Raw genomic sequence first — 17,500 nt, forward strand, 5'->3', positions numbered from 1 at the left:
GTGAAGTTCACACACACCCAACATGAAAAAGCAGCCATGTTGGCTGCCATGTCGTAAGGGGTTGGTGGTGGTGGTGGTGGTCAGATGAAACAAAGCATCTGACGTGTAGATGTGGCAGTAAACATGGTGCTTCTTTCCATTCTTTTAGGGCAAACTTTTATTTTATTAGAACTCGAAGGTACTGGTTTTTTTCTCTCTTTCTGTCACGCTTCGATTGACTGATTGCATAAAATCTCTGTCTGTGTCTCTGTCTGTCTGTCTATCTGTTTCTGTCTCTCTCTCTGTCTGTCTCTCTGTCTCTGTCCCTGCCTTTTTTCTTCTTCTTCTTCTCTCAATTATTATTCTTGCCCGGAGGGCCGGATGTTAATTAGTCTCTCCCTCCTCCCTCCCTCTCTCCCTCTCTCTCTCTCGAGCTGGATATTTATCGGTCATTTAAAACAGACTTTCATTCAGAATTATAATTGGACAGTATCACTATCAAACGTTTCAGAGATACCTTGATAAGATTGCGACTTGGTCTAAACGAGTTTGGTATAAATAAAAGATTCCAGAACGCGGATGTAAACCGTTTCTGCCCGTTTTGTCCTGGCATCCTGGAAGATGAATACCATTTCACTTTTGTGTGTCCTAAATACGGTCATATCCGCCAGAATTATATTTCAGAGTTCATAAATATCAATGACAATACATTGCTTCCTATTCTACAAACCCCATGTGTTACCTCCCAGAGAAATCTTGCTATGTACACTTATTACGCTTTAAAATTTTGAGACGAACTTACCCAGTGAATGAATTAGTATAACTATAAACATGATGAGTACGAACATGCTATGTATTTTTCATCCAGTTATCGGTTACTCACGTACAATACAGCCTTTTTTCTGTGTGTGTGTGTGTGTGTGTGTGTGTGTGTGTGTGTGTGTGTGTGTGTGTGTGTGTGAAGAGCGATTTTTTTTGGTTGAATTGCCCCATTGTGTATGGGCCGGTGGCCTTCACAATTAAATCAGTGTCAGTGTCTGTGTCAGTGTCTGTGTCTGTGTCAGTGTCAGTGTCTCTCGAGCTGGATGTAAAAAAGCAGCTGTGCTTACTCCACTACCCTCGTGAAATAAAAATTCGTTTCGTTTCGTTTCGTTTCGTTTCGTTTCTCTCTCTCTCTCTCTCTCTCTCTCTCTCTCTCTCTCTCTCTCTCTCTCTCTCTCTCTCTCTCTCAGGTCTTTTTTCTCTCTGTCACCCTTCGATGGACTGATTTACGCAGACTGTCTGTCTCTGATCTCTGTTTCTCAGGTGAGAGCAGGGGTGTGGGAGGATGCACTGATCATCAGGTGAGAGGAGGGGTGTGGGAGGATGCACTGATCATCAGGTGAGAGCAGGGGTGTGGGAGGATGCACTGATCATCAGGTGAGAGGAGGGGTGTGGGAGGATGCACTGATCATCAGGTGAGAGGAGGGGTGTGGGAGGATGCACTGATCATCAGGTGAGAGCAGGGGTGTGGGAGGATGCACTGATCATCAGGTGAGAGCAGGGGTGTGGGAGGATGCACTGATCATCAGGTGAGAGCAGGGGTGTGGGAGGATGCACTGATCATCAGGTGAGAGCAGGGGTGTGGGAGGATGCACTGATCATCAGGTGAGAGCAGGGGTGTGGGAGGATGCACTGATCATCAGGTGAGAGCAGGGGTGTGGGAGGATGCACTGATCATCAGGTGAGAGCAGGGGTGTGGGAGGATGCACTGATCATCAGGTGAGAGCAGGGGTGTGGGAGGATGCACTGATCATCAGGTGAGAGCAGGGGTGTGGGAGGATGCACTGATCATCAGGTGAGAGGAGGGGTGTGGGAGGATGCACTGATCATCAGGTGAGAGGAGGGTGTGGGAGGATGCACTGATCATCAGGTGAGAGCAGGGGTGTGGGAGGATCACTTGATCATCAGGTGAGAGATGGGTTGGTAGATAACAGACTTCATTAGAGAGGGGTTTTGGACGATGCACTATCATTCAGGTTTGATAAGAGCGACTGGGTTGAGAGTTGGTATATAAGATCTCAGAAGCGGATGTAAACGTTTGTGCGTTTGCCTGCATCATCAGGTGAACATCATTTGTGTGTGGTCCTAATACGGTTGCAGACAGATGGTGTGTCAGGTTGCATATACTGACATCATGTGTCTAAGCAGCCCGTGTTAGAGAATGATGCACTTATTACGCTTAAATTTGAGACGACTACACAGTGAATGATTAGATGATCATCAGTAACATGGGTGGTGGGAACATGCATGATTTTCATCCAGGTAGGATAGCAGACGTTTTCATGTCCTCTCATTCTCTCTCTCGTGACTCTTTCTTCGGGAGTGCACTGATCATCAGGTGAGAGCAGGGTGTGGGAGGATGCACTGATCATCAGGTGAGAGGAGGGGTGTGGGAGGATGCACTGATCATCAGGTGAGAGGAGGGGTGTGGGAGGATGCACTGATCATCAGGTGAGAGGAGGGGTGTGGGAGGATGCACTGATCATCAGGTGAGAGCAGGGGTGTGGGAGGATGCACTGATCATCAGGTGAGAGCAGGAGGAGGGGTGTGGGAGGATGCACTGATCATCAGGTGAGAGGAGGGGTGTGGGAGGATGCACTGATCATCAGGTGAGAGGAGGGGTGTGGGAGGATGCACTGATCATCAGGTGAGAGGAGGGGTGTGGGAGGATGCACTGATCATCAGGTGAGAGGAGGGGTGTGGGAGGATGCACTGATCATCAGGTGAGAGGAGGGGTGTGGGAGGATGCACTGATCATCAGGTGAGAGCAGGGGTGTGGGAGGATGCACTGATCATCAGGTGAGAGCAGGGGTGTGGGAGGATGCACTGATCATCAGGTGAGAGGAGGGGTGTGGGAGGATGCACTGGGGGGTCATCAGGTGAGATATTTACGCAGACTGTCTGTCTCTGATCTCTGTTTCTCTTTCTCATGCTCTGTCTTCCGCCGACTTTATTCTGATTATACAATGGTTCCAGTGTTTTTCTTGAGGGGCAGGGGCCGTGAAACAGAAAGAAGAATATTCTCATTGATGTCAGTGGAAAGGTATCAGCACGGATGAAGACACTGTGTAAAAATGACTGAATTCCGTGTATTGTCTGCGTAAAATATACCACACATGAATTTCTCTTATTGAGATAAAAAAAAAAAAGTTTTCTGTATTGTGTAATATATCAAAATGAATAAAAGTAACATTTTTTTTAAAAGATATAAGTTGATGAGGATGATGAGGATGATGATGATGATGATGATATAACAACAACCAATGTAACAACAATGTTCTCTGTGTGAACAAAACGCACAGCCTGTGTGAAAGCGTGTCGACATGTCTTGACAACACCCCTCCCTCCCGCCCCCCATACCCCCACCCCCCGCCCCTTCCTCTGTTGGTCTCTTTGGCCTTCTGCTTGCCTTTCCCTGCACTCTGTCTTAATGTACTTAGCTTGTATTTATTTAGTTATTCATTTCTTTATCTATTCATTTCTTCATTCATTCATTCTTTCTTTCTTTTTTTTTCCTTCTTATTGTTATCATTAATATTATCATTATCACTATTATTATTATCATCATTATTATCATCATTATTATCATTCGTATAGTAGTTGTAGTAGTAGTAGTAATAGTTGCAGCAGTGTTTTAGTTGTTCATCTTTATATTTGTCTTATATTATTTGGTTTAATTATTGTATTACTATCTTTACTTTTTTCCTTGGAGGTGTGAATAAACGCAGTGGGTCAGGCCACTGCTCAGGGCCCTACGGTGTTTCTCTTTCTTCTTCAACACACTACACTGCAACAATACAGTACAACACAATACAACACAACACAACACAACACAATACAATACAATACAACACAATACAACACAACACAATACAACACAATACAACACAACACAATACAACACAATACAACACAACACAATACAACACAATACAACACAACACAATGCAACAATACAGTACAACACAACACAACACAATGCAACAATACAACACAACACAATACAACACAATACAACACAACACAATACAACACAATACAATGCAATGTAATACAATACAATGCAATACAACACAACACAATACAATACAACACAACACAATACAACACAACACAACACAACACAACACAACACAACACAACACAACACAACACAATGGCTACTTTCACGCAAGTCAGTCCATCATTGAATTCTTCTCCGAGACTCAACAGATGGTTTTACTGATTTCTTGTTAGTGTTCAAAGGATGGGCTTTTCGTTTGTCTGGCAACGGCAAAAAGACAGACAGAAACGGCACAAAGGCAGGGTCATTGGCACACCGACAGAAAGACAGACAGAAATGGCATGGAGGCAGGGTCATTGGCACACCGACAGAAAGACAGACAGAAACGGCACAGAGGCAGGGTCATTGGCACACCGACAGAAAGACAGAAACGGCACAGAGGCAGGGTCATTGGCACACCGACAGACAGACAGAAACGGCACAGAGGCAGGGTCATTGGCACACCGACAGAAAGACAGACAGAAACGGCACAGAGGCAGGGTCATTGGCACACCGACAGAAAGACAGAAACGGCACAGAGGCAGGGTCATTGGCACACCGACAGACAGACAGAAACGGCACAGAGGCAGGGTCATTGGCACACCGACAGAAAGACAGACAGAAACGGCACAGAGGCAGGGTCATTGGCACACCGACAGAAAGACAGACAGAAACGGCACAAAGGCAGGGTCATTGGCACACCGACAGAAAGACAGACAGAAACGGCACAGAGGCAGGGTCATTGGCACACCGACAGAAAGACAGACAGAAACGGCACAAAGGCAGGGTCATTGGCACACCGACAGAAAGACAGACAGAAACGGCACAGAGGCAGGGTCATTGGCACACCGACAGAAAGACAGACAGAAACGGCACAGAGGCAGGGTCATTGGCACACCGACAGAAAGACAGACAGAAATGGCATGGAGGCAGGGTCATTGGCACACCGACAGAAAGACAGACATTAACGGCATGGAGGCAGGGTCATTGGCACACCGACAGACAGACAGAAACGGCACAGAGGCAGGGTCATTGGCACACCGACAGAAAGACAGACAGAAACGGCATGGAGGCAGGGTCATTGGCACACCGACAGACAGACAGAAACGGCACAGAGGCAGGGTCATTGGCACACCGACAGAAAGACAGACAGAAACGGCATAGAGGCAGGGTCATTGGCACACCGACAGAAAGACAGACAGAAACGGCACAGAGGCAGGGTCATTGGCACACCGACAGAAAGACAGACAGAAACGGCACAGAGGCAGGGTCATTGGCACACCGACAGAAAGACAGAGAGAAATGGCATGGAGGCAGGGTCATTGGCACACCGACAGACAGACAGACAGAAACGGCACAGAGGCAGGGTCATTGGCACACCGACAGAAAGACAGACAGAAACGGCACAGAGGCAGGGTCATTGGCACACCGACAGAAAGACAGAGAGAAATGGCATGGAGGCAGGGTCATTGGCACACCGACAGAAAGACAGAGAGAAATGGCATGGAGGCAGGGTCATTGGCACACCGACAGAAAGACAGACAGAAACGGCATAGAGGCAGGGTCATTGGCACACCGACACAGAACAATTTAAAAGAATGCAGGTGGAAACATTCCAGAAATTTGTGTCGCAGCCTTTGCTCTGACCTGATAATTATAGCAATTCAAAACCACAACACACAATTAGAAAAGAAAAATTTCTGATGAAATGTATCCGTTGTGTTCGAACAAAAGAAAAAATGAATAAAGAAAGAAAGAAAGAAGGAAGAAAGAAAAAAAAAAACAGAAAAAAAGAAAAAAGGCGTTCTGAACTATTTAGTAAATGAATCCTGGAAACATTCTGATAACCATTTTTGCTACCATGTGAAACCAACACCAGTACTCGAGCTGCTTTCAAGCCCCTTTTATGAAATGACGAAATCAAAAATGAAAAGAACAGACAAGAAAAAATGAAACACAAAAATAGTTCGGCGAGGAGTATTAATTGCACATTCTTTGAAAGACAATAGAGGCTATTTCAACCGTTGACGAATTCAACAAAAAATATTCCTCCAATGTCAGTTTTGTTGTATTTCGTGGGTGCTAATTGTTTATGAAGAAGGATATAAAGAGACAAAATATCGTCCTGCCAGCGATGCATATGATATGCTAGTAGTTTAAAAAAACAAACAACAAAACAAAACAAAACAAAAAAACAGCCCGTCTCTGAAGTGACATAGATATTTTATGACGTTTTATCATCGGATAAAAATGTTCAGAATTCATGTTACAAATGGTTTGAAATTCTTAGAACAAATATCTTATGGGTTAAGGTATATGCACATTTCAAAAGATTTTAGGAAATATTGTAGCATACTTAAAAAAATAAGAAACAATATAATGCACAAATACAAAGCTTTGGGGGAATAATCGTCCTCTTTTATGTTGATAAAAACCAAGAACTGGATTTATAATACTCCTTAAAATGCTCATATTCACCAGTCAATTTGATAAACGTTTAAAAAACATATCTCTTTGTGGATTGTCTAATTCGGACTCATTTTCTTTCAATCTGGCCCCAAAACCCATCTTTTCTCTCAGCAGTTGGACTGGTTCTAATATGTCCATCCAAGTAGTATATATTGTATGCTGACTGCGTGTTGATGCAAGTTTGTACATATGGATGTGCGAATGTGTGTGTGTGTGTGTGTGTGTGTGTGTGTGTGTGTGTGTGTGTGTGTGTGTGTGTGAATCAATACTTATCTACACTTGTAATAATCGTCATAAAAATGATGGCTGTACCTAAATAGATAAATAAATTCAATGTAAAATAACATAAGTTACAAGAGCACAAACATCAGCAACAGCGTATACATGTCAGTGAACGTACATTTACATAAACTGACGATTTTTTACATGACAAAGCAAGATGGCATCAGCACATAATTACCTCCTGATGTATGTTTAAATCAAAAGAAAGACATAGAAAGTAAAACGGGTGGAAACACTAAAGAAAGAAGGAAAGATAGAAAGAAAAAAAAAGAAAAACGATGGTATGGACGGACGCATGTTCGTTTTACTGATAAAACACTTGGTCAAAATACTGCGTACATTCAACTGTTGCATTTAAAGCCATATACATTTCATGTAATCTTTGACACAAGATGATGACAACATCATTAACAGGAATTACAGACAAACAACAGAGACACATTGGTAAATAGACAGACATAGACAGACAGAAAGACAGACAGACAGACAGACAAAGAGAGAGAGAGGGAGAGAGAGAGAGAGAGCAAACAGCCACACGCTCACACGCACACATGCACTCTCACTCTCTGTGTGTCTCTGTGTGTGTCTCTGTGTGTCTCTGTGTGTGTCTCTCTCCCTGTGTTTGGGAATTTCAAGGGGTTCAGAACGTTCGTCTCTCTCTCTCTCTCTCTCTCTCTCTCTCTCTCTCTCTCTCTCTCTCTCTCTCTAATTTAAGTATTACAAAAAATAAGATTCCCCAAACGCTCAAAACTGCCAAAGTTATTCCTATATATAAGAATGGCGATCGCTCTGAACCTACAAACTACAGACCAATTTCTATTTTAACTATGGTGTACCTCAAGGTTCTGTTTTGGGACTTATCTTATTTTCTGCATATATGAATGACCTACACTTATCTATCAAGACACCATGTGAAATGTTTGCTGATGACACCACCATTCATACTGGTCACACTAACCTGTGTACCGTGTCTCTTTCTCTTCAGGAAAGTATTGACTAATTGATTGAATGGTCCGAACTAAACCACATGTGTCTCCATCCTAAGAAAACAAAATTCTTAATAATCACAACAAGGCAAAAACGTCAAAATATGTCGATAAACTGTTCGCCTTTTTTCATCAAAGGCGACAAGATTAAAGAAACTGACCACCATAAAATCATTGGCATCACTATCGATAATAATTTATCATGGTCACATCATATTTCTCTGTTATGCAAACAGGTATCAACAAAATATCTATCAACTGTCTGAAATTAAATACTTTTTGGATCTTCACTGCCGAAAACTACTTGTCAGTGCTTATATAGAATCACACATTAACTATGCTTCGACAGTGTGGGATTCGGCGAGTGACAGTATTATAAAGCCTCTATTGAGTCTGCACAGAAGAGCTGTAAAATTGATTCTTTTAAAATCTTCATCATTGACTATATCTGATTATAAAGCTCTCGATATCCTCCCACTGAAAACAAAACTTCTATATAACAAAGGTCTATTTATGTTCAAAATCATGTCTGGATTTGCTTCCCCCTCACTAAAGAATAAATTTGTAACCAACACTCATCGTCATGTTCATAAAGTTATGGTGCCACTTCCAAGGATCGATCTTTTAAAATCTAGTCTGTCTTATTCAGGGTGCTGTTTATGGAATGAATTATTATCCTGCCTCAATGTAAACACTGTAAAAAGCATCCCTAACTTTAAAAACATATATCGTGCACATTTATTGAAAAACATGTAATTATGTGGCGCATTTCAATTATAAACAACAAACATGTATAGACTGTCAATATATACACGTCTTTCTCCTCCCCTGTCAGTCTCTCTCTATGTCTGTCTCCACTGTCACTGTCACTATATCTGTCTGTTCAGTCAGCCTCCCCTACCTTCTTTACTCTTCCCCTTGTCCATTCTTCCTTCCGCTCTCCACCACGCCCCTACCCTATTGTCCTCGTTGTTATTTATCTGTCGCGATATTGTACTGTACATAAGTTCTATGTTTATGTTTGCACATGCTTATGTAATTTTGACGTTGGTGTTGTGAATTGACTCTCGCTTATCTCTGTCTGTCTGTCTGTCTCTCTTAATTATTATTCTAGCCCAGAGGGCCGGATGTAAACAAGGACTTTGTGCTTACTCCTTTACCCCCGTAAAATAAAATTTCGTTCGTTCGTTTGTTCGTTCGTTCTCTTGATTAAAGTGAACATGGGTAAAATTGTTTGATGTTCAAGCCCAGCCTATGGTTCAGTACTGTGCTGAGACTGGGGACTGGAAAAGGGTACGAGATAGAAAAACTACATTTGTTTGCTATGGAAAGGTTTCTGCAGGTGGACAGAAGAACGCCAAATGACTTAGTTTACGGTGAACTTGGTAGGTACCCGATTTATATTAATTCATATGTAAAATGCATTAGGTATTGGTTCAAATGAATGAATGCAGATTGCCTGCTCAAGCTTGTAAAGTGTTATTTGATTTGGATGCCAGGGGAGGGGTAGCATGGGTAACTAGCATTCGAAAATGTTTATGCAGTGATGGTTTTGCGTTTGTATGGCTTAATTAAGGAGCTGGATGTGTTCCTGATTTCCTTGTTTGCTTTAAACAGCGTATGGTCCATTGTAGAAGGCAGGAGTGGAACGACCATGTGCCAAATAGTGAAATATTTTCTTTGTTCAGATTGTTTAAAAAGAATTTTTTCACAGAACCATATTTAGCAAAGAATATTAATGGAGTCATTAGATGTGCTTTAACAAGGTTTGGTTTTGGTGTATCTGATGTCAATGTAGGCCACACAGCAAAACATACGAGAACAGGTACTGTGAATGTTACGATATGTCCGTTATGTAGATCTGCAAAAGAAGATAAGTCCATTTCGTATTATGTTGTCCTGTATTAGACGACTTGAGACAAAGATATATTCCGTTGAGTTACTCTGGCAGACCAAGTAGTTTTCGGATAGTATTACTTCTGTCTTCTACAAATGATAACGTTTTTTTCGAATCTTGCCATATTTATTTATGTCATTAAAAAGACGTAGTTTCATGATTGGTTAAATAGAACAGTGCCTTGTTGGAGCATACGTGTAGTAAAAATATATCCTTATGCAAATCTATTCCTACAAAATATATAATCACCCCTTCAAATGGGGCCATGGCCTTATTGAATAAACTTTCGTCTCTCTCTCCCTCCCTCCCCCCCTCTCTCTCCCTCTCCCCCCCATTCCCCCCCCTCCCAGGCGGTCTCCAATCACATAAAACAAGCCTCAGATCAATAGCCAATCTCACTCACCCTCTCCATTTCAGGTCAGCCAAAAGATGTCTGTTGATGTCTTATTGGATCTTTTAATTCACTTTTGTTTTTGTTTGGTCATACTGAGCACAACGTCTGTCTATATTTCAATTTTCTTATTTCATTATATGTTGTCTTACTGATCATTTTGTTTCATTTTGTTGTGTTTCGTTTTCTTCAGTACCATATCCTGTTTCGCTTCTTGAGAAGTCACACCCTGTGACATATCTGCGTGTTGATATCTGATTTTACTCTCTTTTTTATGTAAGATAAGCTGTTTTGCTTTTCTCTCGATATTCTGTTTAATCTTATCACAGTCTAGTTATACCATAATTTGTTCTGCTTCTTTTGTGTAGTCATACTCTGTAGTCGAGATATCATTCGATATTATAATCTTTATTTTATTATATTCAGTTTATTTAGTTGTATCGAAACTCACTCAGTTTACTTACACTTCATTCGAAAGTTTGTACAACAGTGAATTTCTGTACTTTGGTACAGAACTGAGTCCTATGTCCATAATTTTACTTCATTTTATTCCCTTTTTTAAAAATCTATTCATTCATTTCTTTATTTATCTACCTATTCATTCATTCATTATTCGTTCAATTACTTATTGATCTATCTATTTATGTATTGTGTGTGTGTGTGTGGTGTAATTTCGATGACATTTATATTTTGATGACGTCTTTGTTTTAATGACGTGTATTTCCTTCGGCATCCCTGCTCCATTTTTACATGGCAAGAACAGGATTTGGCGATGACACGATGGGCTGATCAGATCTCTGTGTGTGTGTGTGTGTGTGTGTGTGTGTGTGTGTGTGTGTGTGTAACACATGCGTTGAGTGAGTGTACTGGTTGATGACCGTAAATAAAAATTTCCGAGTTCTGCTTTCTACATGTCTGTCTCTGATCTGTTTTTGTCTGTTTGTCTCTCTCATTCCCTCCCTCCCTCCCCCCCCTCTCTCCCCCCTCTCTCTCTTCTCCTTCTCTTTCTCTCTTCCGCCGTCTCTCACCCCCCCCCCTCTCTTTCTGTCGTTCGTGTCAAATCACAGAGAACATGCATCAAAAATCAATAACCAATCACACTCATTCTCTGTATTTCAGGTCATCCAAAAGAAATCCCTTGATATTTCATTTTGTTTTTGGTCTTTTTTTTGTGTCTTTTTGTGTGTGTGTGTGTGTGTGTGTTGTTTTTTTTCTTCCCATACTCCACCAGATACATGTCGATGTTTCAGTGATCTTTTGTTTCAGTTCAATTTCCACTCCATACTTTTGCTTTTTGCGCATGCCTGTTGATTTATTATTTCAGTTCATATCATAATCATTCTGATTTGCTCTTTGTAATATAAATATATATATATATATATATATATATATATATACATCTCTCTCTCTCTCTCTCTCTCTCTACATATATATATATATATATATATATATATATATATATATATATATATATATATATATATATGTGCGTGTGTGTGTGTGTGTGTGGACATATTTTAGAAGAAGAAGAAAGTGAAAAACAAGTCGAGTTTCAAGTATCTTGGTACTGATGTAGACAGGTCTCTCTTTTAGTATTTCCTGTTGACAGAGCGATGAAGAAAGCTGACCAGATGACGTACCTGCCTAGGAGGCTGAAAATCATGGATGTGAGAAGACACATCTTGGAAACAGTGTAGGTCATTCATTGGGAGCGTCCTCACGTGCAATGTAATTAACAGTTAAAACATCAAGTACGTTTGTCAAGAGTTGTCACACTAGTACACAAAATAGCAGGAACTAAAAAAAGAAGAAGAAAAAAAGCCCCAATAACCTAGCTCTCTGAACTACAACTTCATAATCAGCTGGCAAAAAAAAAGCAAATAAAAAGATATGATAAATCCTAAGCCGCATGATAAACACGGAGTCATTTACACAACAGGCTGCCTCCCTGGGTAGAGCCGACTGACGGCTTCCACTGGGCGCTCATCATTCGTTTCCTGCGTCATTCGATCAGATTTCAGGAACGCATACATACACACTCGTACGGACATGTAACATTTTACGTGTATGGCCATTTTGTTTATTTACCCCGCCATGTAGGCAGCCATACTCCGCTTTCGGGGGTGCGCATGCTGGGTATGTTCTTGTTTCCATAACCCGCCGAACACGGACATGGATTATAGGATTTTTAACGTGCGTATCTGATTTTCTGTGTGCGTATACACACGAAGGGGGTTCAGGCACCAGCAGGTCTGCACATATGATGAGCTGGGAGATCGGGAAAATCTCCACCCTTTACCTACCAGGCGCCGTTACCGAGATTCGAACCCGAGACCCTCAGATTGAAAGGCCAACGCTTTAACCACTCGGCTACTGAACACTTCCATCACATATTCTTGTCAGTCCTGTTCAGCAAACGCATTGTCTTATTATTTTTTAAATTTTTTATTAGTGTGGTCAGCGATTTGAATGGTGCCATTTGGGTGCTGGTCAACTCTTTGAATCCTCATGGCAGTGTGAATGACATCCTGATAGCATGGCAGTGTGAATGAATGACATCCTGATGGCATGGCAGTGTAAATGACATCCTGATGGCAGTGTGAATGACATCCTGATAGCATGGCAGTGTGAATGAATGACATCCTGATGGCATGGCAGTGTGAATGAATGACATCCTGATGGCATGGCAGTATGAATGACATCCTGATGGCAGTATGAATGACATCCTGATGGCATGGCAGTGTGAATGACATCCTGATGGCATGGCAGTATGAATGAATGACATCCTGATGGCATGGCAGTATGAATGACATCCTGATGGCAGCACGAATAACATCCTGATGGCAGTATACAGTGTGAATGACATCCTGATGGCAGTACATCCTGATGGCAGTGTGAATGACATCCTGATGGCAGTGTGAATGACATCCTGAAATCCTGATGACAGTATGAATGACATCCTGATGGCAGTATGAATGACATCCTGACATCCTGATGGCAGTATGAATGACATCCTGATGGCAGTATGAATGACATCCTGACATCCTGATGGCAGTGTGAATGACATCCTGATGGCAGTACGAGGCAGTGTGAATAACATCCTGATGGCAGTGTGAGGCAATGTGAATGACATCCTCATGGCATGGCAGCGTGAATGACATCCTGATGGCAGTGTGAGGCAGTGTGAATGGCATCCTGATGGCAGTGTGAGGCAGTGTGAATGACATCCTGATGGCAGTGTGAGGCAGTGTGAATGGCATCCTCATGGCAGTGTGAGGCAGTGTGAATGGCATCCAGATGGCAGTGTGAATGGCATCCAGATGGCAGTGTGAATGACATCCTCATGGCAGTGTGAGGCAGTGTGAATGACATCCTCATGGCAGTGTGAATGACATCCTGATGGTAGTGTGAGGCAGTGTGAATGACATCCTGATGGCAGTGTGAGGCAGTGTGAATGACATCCTCATGGCAATGTGAATGACATTCTGATAGCAGTGTGAGGCAGTGTGAATGACATCCTCATGGCAGTGTGAATGACATCCTGATGGCAGTGTGAGGCAGTGTGAATGACATCCTTATGGCAGTGTGAATGACATTCTGATAGCAGTGTGAGGCAGTGTGAATGACATCCTCATGGCAGTGTGAATGACATTCTGATAGCAGTGTGAGGCAGTGTGAATGACATCTTCATGGCAGTGTGAATGACATCCTCATGGCAGTGTGAGGCAGTGTGAATGACATCCTCATGGCAGTGTGAATGACATCCTCATGGCAGTGTGAATGACATTCTGATAGCAGTGTGAGGCAGTGTGAATGACATCCTCATGGCATGGCAGTGTGAATGGCATCCTCATGGCAGTGTGAGGCAGTGTGAATGACATCATCATGGCAGTGTGAGGCAGTGTGAATGACATCCTCATGGCATGGCAGTGTGAATGGCATCCTCATGGCAGTGTGAATGACATCCTTAGGGCAATGTGAATGACATCCTGAATGACATCCTGATGGCATGGCAGTGTGAATGACATCCTCGTGGCAGTGTGAATGCCATCCTGATGGCAGTATGAATGACATTCGGCGTTCACAAATGCGCGGAAGATTGAGAGATGTGTTCGTACTATTCCATTTGTCTTTCACATTCTTATGTTTCAAATGATTTATTGCTATCATTATTTCTCATGTGTGCGGTGCATATACTGCTGGAGAAAAAGACCATTTTAATCAGGGTTTTTTTTTCTATGGACAATAAATGCTATATCTTGAATCATAACTAATCTGTTTCGTGTGATTGTGTGCAGCAATCTTTGAGATACTTGGCGATCTTGTATTTCTTTACTTATTTATTTATCCGTTCATTCATTCATTTATCTATTTAATTTACCTATTTATCTATTCATCAATTTATTTATCTATATATCATTTATTCATTCATTCATCAATTCATTTATCTATTGATTTCATATAATAATAATGATAATAATAATAATAATATTTATATAGCGCTGAATCTTGTGCAGAGACAAATCAAAGCACTTTCGCACCAGTCATTCACACGCATGCCTAACTCTAAAACTGTAGAAACTAAAGACAAGGAAGAGGCAGGCAAAGGAGGCTGTTTTGGGAAGAGATGGGTTTTAAGGCCAGACTTGAAAGAGCTGAGTGTGGAGACTTGACGAAGCGAAAGAGGAAGTTCATTCCAATTGCAAGGTCCATTTATTTATCTATTTATTGAGTTATTGCTTTATTTATCTGTTTAATTATTTATCTATTCTATTTCGTTTCATTTCATTGTCAGTCACACAGTAATCATTCTGTTTTGCTTTAGGAGCAGTCAGACTCTACTAAATAATTGTTGTTGTTTGGGTTTCGTGTCACACAACGATTCTGCTTTGGTCACTCTGTGTTATATCTGTTGACATCGTATGTCCTTAACATTGCATTATTTAGCTGTATCTTGTTGTGTCTTTTTTCTTATTTTATTCCTGTCTGCGGTTCGTGGAGTCATACCATACTGGAATCTATTGATGTTCTATTTTGTTTATTCATCTTATTGTATTTCATTTCATTGTATTTCGTTTCATTTCATACTGCTTATTTTGTTTCTGTGTGTGTGTGTGTGTGTGTGTGTTTGAGAGAGAGAGAGAGAGAGAGAGAGAGAGAGAATCAGAATCATATCTTAAATTTTGCCATGAAAACCGTGAACCAAAGGTTTATACACCCAACAATAAAACTAAAACAGTAAAAGGTAAAAACTAACGAAACTAAATGTAAGATACATGAGCTGATACGTGACGTGTTCTTTGAAACATTCATGTATGAATTGTGTGTGTGTGTGTGTGTGTGTGTGTGTGTGTGTGTGTGTGTGTGTGGTTTTAGCTTGATTACGTTCTTTTCCTTTGATGACGCTTTAGTTTGATGACGTTTTTTTTGGTTTTTGTTGTTGTTTTTTTCCTTCAGCATCCCTGATCCATTTTTCCTTGCGGGGGCAAGCACAGCATTTGTCGATGAGAGAGATTTCAGTTCAAGCTGGTCGAGCGTTGATCAGAGTGTGTCTCTCTCTTTCTCTGTCTCTGTCTCCCTCTCTGTCTGTCCGTCTTTCTCTCTCCTCCCTTCTCTGTGACTCGGAACAAATAAGAAATTATCTCCTTCTGTCTGTCCTTCAGTTCTGTCCATGTGACTAAGGACGTCGTCTTGTCTGTGTCTGTGTCTCAGACACTGTCAACCCCGCACTCTCTCCCTTTCTCTTTTTATCTTCCTACTCTCGTGTGTGTGTGTGTGTGTGTGTGTGTGTGTGTGTTGTTTAGTTTAACGTCTTTTCACTGTTTAGTGATATTAGGCGAGTACAAAAAAAAAAAACCAAAAAAAAAAAAACCAAGAGAGGCAAGGCCTTCAAGACTCACTTGTGATACACTTAAAAAAATCTAATCTTTAGAATGTGTTCTGTATTTGTTATTATAAAGCTTCGGGTTAAAAGAAAAAGAAAAAAGTAAAAAAAAGAACAACAAAACTCCTAACGCCAGATTCGAACTCTTCGTGTTCGGGTGAGTAGAAACTGTCTTACCCATTACACTATTGTGGCTCCTTAACTGACGTTCAAAAATATAATATTTAAACATGCTTTTTTACAGGGCAATAAATCGATTGCGGTATTCGCAGTGAGAACGCTGTTTAAATCATATCATTCTGGTGTATCTTGTGCGTTCAAAAAATCTTTAAGGGCAATTAAAAATTCGTTTTAAGTCCGCGGTAAAGGAGACGTGGCTATCGCCGCAATCACACTGCAACATTTAACCGTTTTCTCTGGATCTAGATAGATGTACAAGTTTAGTTACACCAGGTTGACACGGTCGATTCAATTTCTCTTTTATGTTCATTCTAGTTCTATAGTTCTATGAAAATTGAGTATTTTGTTAAACTAATAACTTGTCGAGCCAAGTACAAGTACTTCTAAACGTCGTATGAAGTGAAAAAGACTTCATTTTGAGAAAAGTCAAGACTGGAAATTTTTACGTTTCATCAATTCAAGGGTATTAACTCTCATGGTTTATTATTTTTAACTGTGAATTCCGATTGAATCTGTGGATACTTTTATGGCAGTTTGGGGCATAATCCAGTAAGTGATGAGGTGTTCACAAATCTTTCTCTGAATAAATATTTAACGGTCTCCTTCTCCAACTTTCCATCACATGTTATCGTGTATTGTCGATTGAATAGAGGATTGAACGGGCAGGTCAACAACTTGAAACAAAATGGCGTCGTTCGCGAAGACTATGAGCATGCGCTTTGAATATGTATAAATATGTGTACACATTTGTTTTTTGCCCATGACCTTCAGGGCTCAGCCAACAGATCTAGAAAGTCCACTCGTTGTATTGATTTTAGTATTTTCCGAAAAAGAACCACTTGGGCGAATGAACATAGTGAAAGCCCTGTACACTGAGAGTAAAACACACAAGCTTTTTATGTATTGAGTATAATTTAAAAATGTAATGTTTAAGTTGAGAAAGATTGGTTTAAAGCAAATTAACCCCCCAAACATTAATTACAGATTAATTTCCCTTTCCTACTATCTGTAGCAAAGACATGCAAAATAAATATAACTTCCATGCTTAGCAAAAGAAGTTCCTGTTTGAACAAAAAATGATAAAAATGACTGCTCTTGTTGTTGTTGTGTCAGAATACCAGATCAAAGAGCCAAGTTTAGGAGAGAGAGAAAATATATATATATATATATATATATATATATATATATCAGTGAATTCAGTTTGCATATAATTTGGCTTCTTTTTTATTTTTTGTGCCCATCCCAGAGAAGCAATATTGTTTTAAACAAGATGACTGGAAAGAACCGAATTTTTCCTATTTTTATGCCAAATTTGGTGTCAACTGACAAAGTATTTGCAGAGAAAATG

This window comes from Babylonia areolata, chromosome 28 (assembly GCF_041734735.1).
Source record: "Babylonia areolata isolate BAREFJ2019XMU chromosome 28, ASM4173473v1, whole genome shotgun sequence".
NCBI classification, from domain to species: Eukaryota; Metazoa; Mollusca; class Gastropoda; order Neogastropoda; family Buccinidae; genus Babylonia; species Babylonia areolata.